The sequence below is a fragment of the Leguminivora glycinivorella genome, chromosome 9 (assembly GCF_023078275.1).
Source record: "Leguminivora glycinivorella isolate SPB_JAAS2020 chromosome 9, LegGlyc_1.1, whole genome shotgun sequence".
NCBI lineage: Eukaryota > Metazoa > Arthropoda > Insecta > Lepidoptera > Tortricidae > Leguminivora > Leguminivora glycinivorella.
Window position 1 is genome coordinate 20,330,566 of NC_062979.1, and position 9,274 is coordinate 20,339,839.

Below are 9,274 nucleotides of genomic sequence, written 5' to 3' on the forward strand. Positions count from 1 at the left end.
CTAGGTAGGAAAGTTTTTGCAGTTACGTTTTAATTTCGTTTTTGCGCTTAGAAAAAGTAATTGGATAGTAATGTTTTAAGTTTTTATTGACGCAGTTCACACGAACAGACTGTTCTGTAAACTGGCAGACAGGTTTTACTAAGCATTCGACTTCTGTAAAATATACCCGTGTACCGCTTTTGCTAGCGAATCTGACGCTATCTAGCGAGTAGAAGTATTGATAGCCGAACCTGGTGACCGCTCACAGATGTAAGAAGCGCTTGGCATCCGTTAGCTCGTTGGGTGGACGACATCCGGAAAATTGCGGGTCACAACTGGATGAGACTAGCTCAGGACCGGGATACATGGCGTACTAGAAGAGAGGCCTATGCTTAGCAGTGGGCGATAAAGGGCTGATATGATGATGATGATGAACCTGGGTACGTAGCCAAATGCCCAAAGTTTACGATAATATCGGTATCGTAGAGCTATCTCTATCGCTCTTCCTTCTTTGCGTGGGTGTGGCAGAGCCAGACTGGGTTTCGTCACTTTCGATCGGCGTCTAGCGTCAACGATTGTCATTTAATCTAGGCCGGCTGGTCGAACCACATAACCTCCTACGCTAAAGCGGTCTCTTAAGAAGTTTGACTAAATCTTTACAAGAATCTTTAGTTGAATTAGAATTTAATTAGACCTATGTCCTGAGAAAACACAATAACTCAGCTCATTTATTTTAAAGAAACTATTGCAAAGTTAAACAGATCTAACTTCAAGTTCAGTTTTATAATGATACAACCTTTTAGATCAAAACAAAAGTGTCTAAGAGTCAAAGTCTTTGACAAAGACTAAAGGTCGTCCCACACTATTTCTCCAAAGATATGAAGACATTTGCTGCACCATTCATCGTAGTTTGAAATAAAGGAGTCCCAGACGAAATGAAAAGGATTATTGTTTTAGTTTTATCTTAATCTAACGATATAAGCGTCGGTGTGTAACGTTGTGGAACAGAGGAACAGTGGAGTAGACTGTAGTAGAATACTGTTTTTTTTTTTAATTCGATATATTTACAGTTTATGTTCGGCTCGTCAAACTTACGTTTAACGGCGAATTACTAGGTATATTTTGTTTCACTTTTGGTCGTAGTCAGTTAACTGGCGAATAATTTTAAACATAATTTTATTTGGGTCCATTATAATAATATTTTTAAGATAAGGTATTCAAACGGCACGACACGGCTCGGCAGCGGCATATTATTGAATATAGGCAGATAGACACTAAGAGATTTCTTTTTCTTCTTTTTCTTCTTTTTTGTTTTTTTTTTATGTTTTGTTACATTATTGCTTAGTATAAATATATCATCGGTATCATCGGTATACTGTCATGCTATGGGAATTTGGATGTATGATTAAGTTGGGCATAATTTTTTTCTTTCATAATTTATTATGTAGCTATAAGTGAGAACCTGTAATTGGTTTTGTACTTTTATTGTAATTTTTTAGATACATATAGCGCTGTTGGTTTTCCATGAAACAAAATAAAATAAAATAAATAAATAAATAAGTATTGGTTGAAGAATAAGAAATTAAAAAAAAACGTATAATATTTTATCCTACTAAGGACCAAGGTCCTACCTATAGTACTTATTCAGTTCGATGAAATTTAAATAATATTCAATCGGAACAGAGTAGCATTTTTTTGGTTCGTTAAATTTTCAAACAAAACCAAAATCAATTCTATTCCCTGATGACTTTTATCTTGCCGCCAAATCCTTCAGAAATAACCGAATTAAATGAAACTTCAAAATTCAAACAGCTCTATGACTCTAGTTTATGGTATATTGCCGTCAGTTTTTAGAAACTAATTTTAGATACTTATTTTTAAGGATTTGTGTTTTTTTGTCCATAATGGCATCACCGTCCATTATAGGGTATTTTACCTTAATTAAAATTTATTTAAAGTCACAGTTAGGGAAATAATTATCAATTTGTTCAATATTTTGATGATCATAGATTAGAATGATAGTGTCAGTTCAACTGGTTAAATTAGTTTAGGGACTTTTTAACATACCTCATAAATAACGTGACTATTTAGGAAAGTAGTTGATTATTAGATATTTAAATGGATCTTGGCTATCATTTTTTTTTTAATACTACGTCGGTGGCAAACAAGTATACGGTCCGCCTGATGTAAAGCGGTCACCGTAACCTATGGACGCCTGCAACTCAAACAGTGTCACATGCGCGTTGCCACCCCATTAGAAACTTGTACACTCCCTTTTGCTGTGTTAAGTACACAGCAAAAAGGAGTGTACAAGTTCCAAGGAGGGTTCGGGTTGCCGACGACTCAAAGGACAATAGACGGAACAAGTTAGTTCCGTAAGTCCTCCCGTCATCAGCACACCGCACCCTCGTTGAGCTCTGGCAGCCTTACTCACCGGCAGGAACACAACACTATGAGTAGGGTCTAGTGCTATTTGGCTGCGGTCTTCTGTAAGGCGGAGGTACTTCCCCAGTTGGGCTCTGCTCTAGATTCGAGCGAGACGATATCCGCTGTGCTGTGCCCTACCACACAAAGCGGAATATCATTCGCTATGCCCTACCTCCTAATTTATTATTTGTCTTGCCAAAACTTATTAAATACCAACCAGGCCCTCTCTAACGTCATATACCGGGTGGAATAAAAAGGACCTGTCAGACTTCGTATAAGTAGTGACTTTTGAGGTCATAATGGACAACTTTAATTATGGGACATAGAAATGAGCGGCACGTCAGTCGAAGTGTATACACCCAAATTTTTTGTGCGATTTCCGTATTGGTCCCATAATAAAAGTTGTTCATTATGACTCCAAAAGTCACTATACAAAGTTTGAAAGGCCCTCTTTATTTTCACCGTGTATAACTCCTAACTGTATTAAAACCGACTCCATTCACCCCTGTGCTTCTCTAGAAGACATTTCGTGGTCTCAGTCATTAATTATATGCCGTGCTTTGTCCCTCAGGCTCTCGGGTCCATTGTGACAATATTTGGGTCGCGCCTTTCAAAATGGATCCACACAATGGAGGCTACATAGACGGATCATCCTCGTTGATGGGAAAGTACAGGTAACAAACTCTATAAGATTATAAGCCCGATCTTTTGATAGCTTTGGAACGACAGTTTAAGACGATTATGAATGAGAAATTTAAAATAAAGAATGTGCTTTTCCAATGAATTAGAGATATGAAATTATTGCTTGGGTTAAGTAGTTTAATCACATACGAATGACAATATTACAATACATATAAGTTATTAAACGATAAAAATTCTCGTATGTGTGTATGTATGTATGGACTCGCGTGTGAGAACTTAAGCTGTGGTAGGCCGTATAAGACGACAGTCATGTCTTCATTATAGAATCATAAGCATATTGGTACTAAAACAAAATTAAAATTTAATTAAATAAATTGAAATTGAAAATTGAATTGCTAACAAGGAATATGTGTGTCAATAACGAAATGTGATAAGCAGAATGCGTGGTAGCCTACACATTCATAATACATTGTTTTATAGTAAAGTTTTGGAATATATTCGTATCCTAGCTATCCTTACTGCGCTGGCTCAGCGACCTGAAGTGGATCTTGCCTTGGACATTAGACTTCGACATATCTTGTGCAATCTGATGTCATCCAGTCCCTCAAATGTCTCACAGGTCTTTCTGGATCTCATGGAATCATCGGTAGGTACCAGCACAAATGAGTATGGCAAAAGAGTATGGACAAGTGCCTTGCCACGCGCTTTGAATAGATTTCCATATGATTCAATCATAGAAAATAGAACAGATAAGCAAATAGTAAAGTCATATAAAAGTATGTTGCTGAACAATTTACCTAATCTCTGAATTGACATAAATGTAGTTAAAATGTAAGTATATTATTATAATACTAACTTTGAAACTGTAATGTAATGCATGATCTCAATTAGACCTAACTCAATTAGAATCTAAATAATAATAGATTAAGAGTTTTGTTTGTAAAATTCTATAAAAAATTACTGAAATAAACAGTTTAATTTTTTTTTTTCTTACCGGACTATTTTTAATTATTATAAATGGTCTTACTCTTGGCCACATATTAGCCAAAGGCAAAGACGTGGCCTATAATAGAGAGCTCGCCCAGAAGATGCCTGTTCACCCTAGATTTGAAGGTTGCCGGGTTATATGAGCTCGGAAATATAGCAGCCGGCAAGTAATTCCACTCCTTGGCAGTGCGTATAAGAAAAGAAGAAGCAAAGCGCTTCGTGCGAATTCACAGTCAACCACTTTGAATCCTAGGCCACTCTAAAACCCTGTCTTATTGACACCGTGCTGTATTTGTCAAAGAAGTCACTTCGACGTTTCTGTGAAAGGGTCCTACAGTGGCCTAGGATTCAAATTGATTATTTTACTTTTTTGGTAAAGCAATAATAAGTAGGACAAGGAACTATTTCTGAAAGAAGATTTTTAAAGTTCAACTATTATCATCATTCAGTTGGCGTAAGATTATAATATATTTACATATTCATTAAAATTATCATTCAGCTACCATTTTAAGTGCATAGTAGTAATTTAATGCATTAATAAAATTACTACCACTTAATTAATTGTAGATTAAAAACACGTCGTCTTAATTAAAACGCATCATCGTAAAGTACTAAAACCATTCACTTTTACGACAATCGATTTAAATTGGTATTGGTAAAGAAAATTTGCCTGTTTATGATACAATTATGTTTTCATCACATTTGCTGTTTAAAGGTATCATTGCGTCTACGTGTACTGAAGCATCATGTACTATTTTATTCCCAAGGGAATAATGGATTTAGTTTTAAAAATTAATAAAATCCGTACAATACTTCAGGCAAAGGATGTTATTTGACTATTAAGCTACAAAATATATAATACGGTATGAAAAATACATTTTATTTATGTTTTACAATTATTTCAGTGTGTTTTGTATTTATTTCGTAAATTTAACTCAGATATGTTTGTCTCTTATAAATCGAGAGGCTGGCAACCTGTCACTGCAATGTCACAACGAAAAACTAGGTTTACCTTGGCCGCTGATCCTTCATATTGACCGTACCCATTTCACATTTTTTGGATCTTCATTAAGCAGCTATAACATAAATCCGCTTCGTCAACGGGGCGTTCCACAAAAAGTTGTCCCATTTCGCCAAGGTGCAGAACCTGGAACGCTTGAGAGTCTAATTGACGTGGCCATGTTGGTACCCCGGGCACGTTTGACAATTAATTCAGCTGCCATTGACGTGACATGAATGGACTAGCATTCCTGACTTTAGATTTTTATGATGTTGATGAGGAATAAAACACGGTTCTTGGTTTTGTAATTGATAAAAGTATTTTTGATGATTAATAATTTATTGTATAATATTATAAGTTAGTGAATTATTTGTGTCTTTCTACCAGAATAAGGATATTCTTACAGATGAAACGCAGTTAACGCCCCCAAGGCATATAACGCCTTTGAACGTTTCTGAAACTAGAAATACGAAATAGTTATGTAGTTAACAGATTTGGAACATGTTGATCGGATTTTTGTTTCGATATCATGCGCCTGTAGATGTTTCCTACAGCAACCTTGTTTGCTGCATTATAGTAACATTTTTTCAGTTTGATAATGTAGGCCGATCGGTATAACTCCCCGATTTCGAATACAATCAACAGCAACACCGCTTCGCATTACTACGGCAGTACCAACTACTAACTGATAATGTAGTCTGTATAATTATGAGGGTCCTTACTGTGTCTTCTTTCCCTTTTGTCAGCAAGTGCCACAAACCAGGTCATCGACGAACTTGCAACCATCTCCAACGCACTTTCGCCACTCCGTCCGCTATAGATCATACGTCTTTTTCTAATTGTATTAATGACATAAGGACGGGTAGTCTATCTCGCGGCGACATATTCTCGCGCTAACTGCTGTTCATGTTCATAACTCGAAAACTAAGAGGTACCAGCGACGATAACTCGCGCTAAGTAAGCCGTGTAGCGATGTACTGAGTTACATTTCTTCCCTATTTAATATTCTTTGCATGTACTTAAATGTTATGAGGGTCCTTACTGTGACAAGAACACTGACTTACATTGCCACAGTATATCGAATAACCATCATGGTTAGCACATGATTGCCGCGAGAGTATGTCGCCGCGGGATAGATCATACTACTACTAGCCTTAGAGTCTATTTCAGACGATTTATGGTGCAATGTCCGAGAGACATTGCTTTTGATGGCAAATGCGAGAGCGACATATTTTGCCACATAACTGACAAGGGAAGCTTGTAACTGATTGCGACGTTTCGCTATGGTGTTTTCTTTCCCTTTTGTCAGCAAGTGCTGCAAACCAGGTCTCATCGACGAACTTGCAACCATCTCCAACGCACTTTCACCACTCCGTCCGCTATAGATCATGTCTTTTTCTAATTGTATTAATGACATAAGGACGGGTAATAACCATCATGGTTAGCACATGATTGCCGCGAGAGTATGTCGCCGCGGGATAGATCATACTACTACTGGCCTTAGAGTCTATTTCAGACCATTTATGGTGCAATGTCCGAGAGACATTGCTTTTGATGGCAAAATAGACCTATGCGAGAGCGACATATTTTGCCACATAACTGACAAGGGAAGCTTGTAACTGATTGCGACGTTTCGCTATGGTGTTTTCTTTCCCTTTTGTCAGCAAGTGCTGCAAACCAGGTCTCATCGACGAACTTGCAACCATCTCCAACGCACTTTCACCACTCCGTCCGCTATAGATCATGTCTTTTTCTAATTGTATTAATGACATAAGGACGGGTAGTCTATCTCGCGGCGACATATTCTCGCGCTAACCCTGCTGTTCATATTCATACATGCATGTCGATGGTCCATCCGATTCATTAGAGAGGTCAATTATCGTGCTTGCATTGAGAGCAGTAATTTGTGCGTATTCGTATGGACAATGAAACTGAATCAACTCCCATTGTACGGGTGAACTAATTGGGATTGTATAATTTTTGGCCGTGTTAAATAAACGGATGTTAGTGTTTGTAAATATTAAAACTAAATAATGTAATTCATTAAATGTACTTATCGTATATACCTTGAAATTTTAATACGTTAGTCAATATGGATATTATATATATTAATTCAAATGTCTCAGGATATCGCATGATATTTAATGACACACAAGTTATGACAAACACGAGGTAATGTACTGCGAATTCTGGCAAAGTGTCACTTACAACGTCAATGACAACAATAATGGCGTCCATTGAAGCTAATATTTATTTTATATGCTTCAAATACAGCGAGAAGTTGCATTGCAGGACATTGTTGGGCGTCTAATGACACAAACTGGCGTTGTCAAACACATTTAGCAAGATGTCGCAGGATACTGTTGGCGATGTTGCCAGTTGTATTTACCGCAATGTCTCAACTTAACGTACTGTATTGACTAAAAAAAAAAAAAGTAGTAATGTTATTCAGTATTCCCATTCACTTTTTTTAAAGAACATAATCCTGAACTAAGTTACAAAATGTTGTCAAAATTAAAACGCTCGATTGAACTAAGAACAGACACAAAATAATAGGACGCAAAAGTCCGCAATTGTCTAGTACGGATTAGGACAATGTTATTGACACAATGTCGTATCTCAGCGTGTAGATAGTTCTAACGATACGCCGTTTTGAAATAATACTAATCCTAATTCCTAGACCAATCTTACTTACGAAAGAGCTTATCTCTTGTAGTAATCTATAGTAAGTTAAGACCTTTTACAGTTGATGCATCTTGGGTAGTGTAAGTATTCTGTCAATAACACGAGTACGCACAATGATAGCCTGCGGCGTTTCTGACAAACATTCCTTGGGCGTGAAGCGTGAGTCGATAGATAATAATGGTTCCGTATAATTAATCAATCAAGAAATTCTATTCAGAATCTATATTGTATACAGAAAAGGAAAACTTTATTTTTTGCAATTTTTTTTGTATTTTTAAACAAAAAGGAAATGCTATTCATTATACTGGCACTTAAAATGAGTTTAAATGTTTTTTTTTCTAAAAACCTAATTTTGAAAGATAGGTCTCACTTTTTGACATCTATTAATGAGGATAGTGAGACTATTCTTCATAATGCCATCAACGCCGCGCGCCGTTAAAATAGCCATACCTACAAACATCAGTTATATAGACAAAGAAAAAAGGTATTTAATTCGTAACATTCACAAAAAATATGCAGTCAAATTTAATTTTTCAACAGAAAAATAAAGTATTGAAATTGGTTGGTTAGAATTTAAAACAGAATTCGCAATACATTACCTCACTACTTTCAAGAAAAAATCTACAAGTTATCTTTAAAAGTTAAACAAATGTTGATCAGTATAGTCTATATGCATTCCATACATACTTACTACAATTTTCTTTTCATTGACAGACGAAGATACAAGTTTTTTTAAAAGTAGTGACATTTACTTCCTGAAGAACTCCAAATTTCTGTTTACCAACACACAATGACGTATAATCTCCTACAAGATGTCATTTCCCCGAAGTTTATTTGCGCCACTAATGTTCCTTTTCTCCTCTCAGATTATAACAAAGGATGTTTGAATACTTTCAATATCACAGCACGCCGCATGTGACTGATTGTTCAAGCATTGTGTTTAGTGCCAAAACATGAATAGAACGATTTGTCTTATAATTTTAGATGATCTCAAACTCAGTATATTGATCCTTTAAGTTTACTTTAGCACAGTATATAAAGAGTACTATCGTACAGTATGGCCACTCCCGCTCCCCGCTGAAAGTGCCCCCACCCGCTCTCGGTTACCACAAAGTTACCGATTGTCAAAAACGCGAACAGTTGACCTGACATATCTCTCATTCAAGCATGGTACGCGTTCACCTACACGAGCTTAGAATGTGTGCTAGGAACGCGCCTTTTTCATATATTTGATCGCCAGTGTCCGAGATGTGACTTTAGTATCCACACTGTGGTGCCGAGGAACAGACTATACAACACATTTTCCTAGAGTGCCTATTTACTCTATACACTGGAGGCCCCCTCGGAAGACCTGATTAAACTAAAAGACGAAGTTATATAGTGGATTAATTCTCTGGAGTTAGATTTATGAATAGGCAAGACGACTAAAAAAACTAATTAGTCCGTCAGGATAGATTATCAAAGAATTTTAGACACGTATTTTTTCTTTTTTCTCGTAAACGAAATATACGACGGTACAGTGCGTTGAACTTTCGCGTGACGTCACGCCTAGGT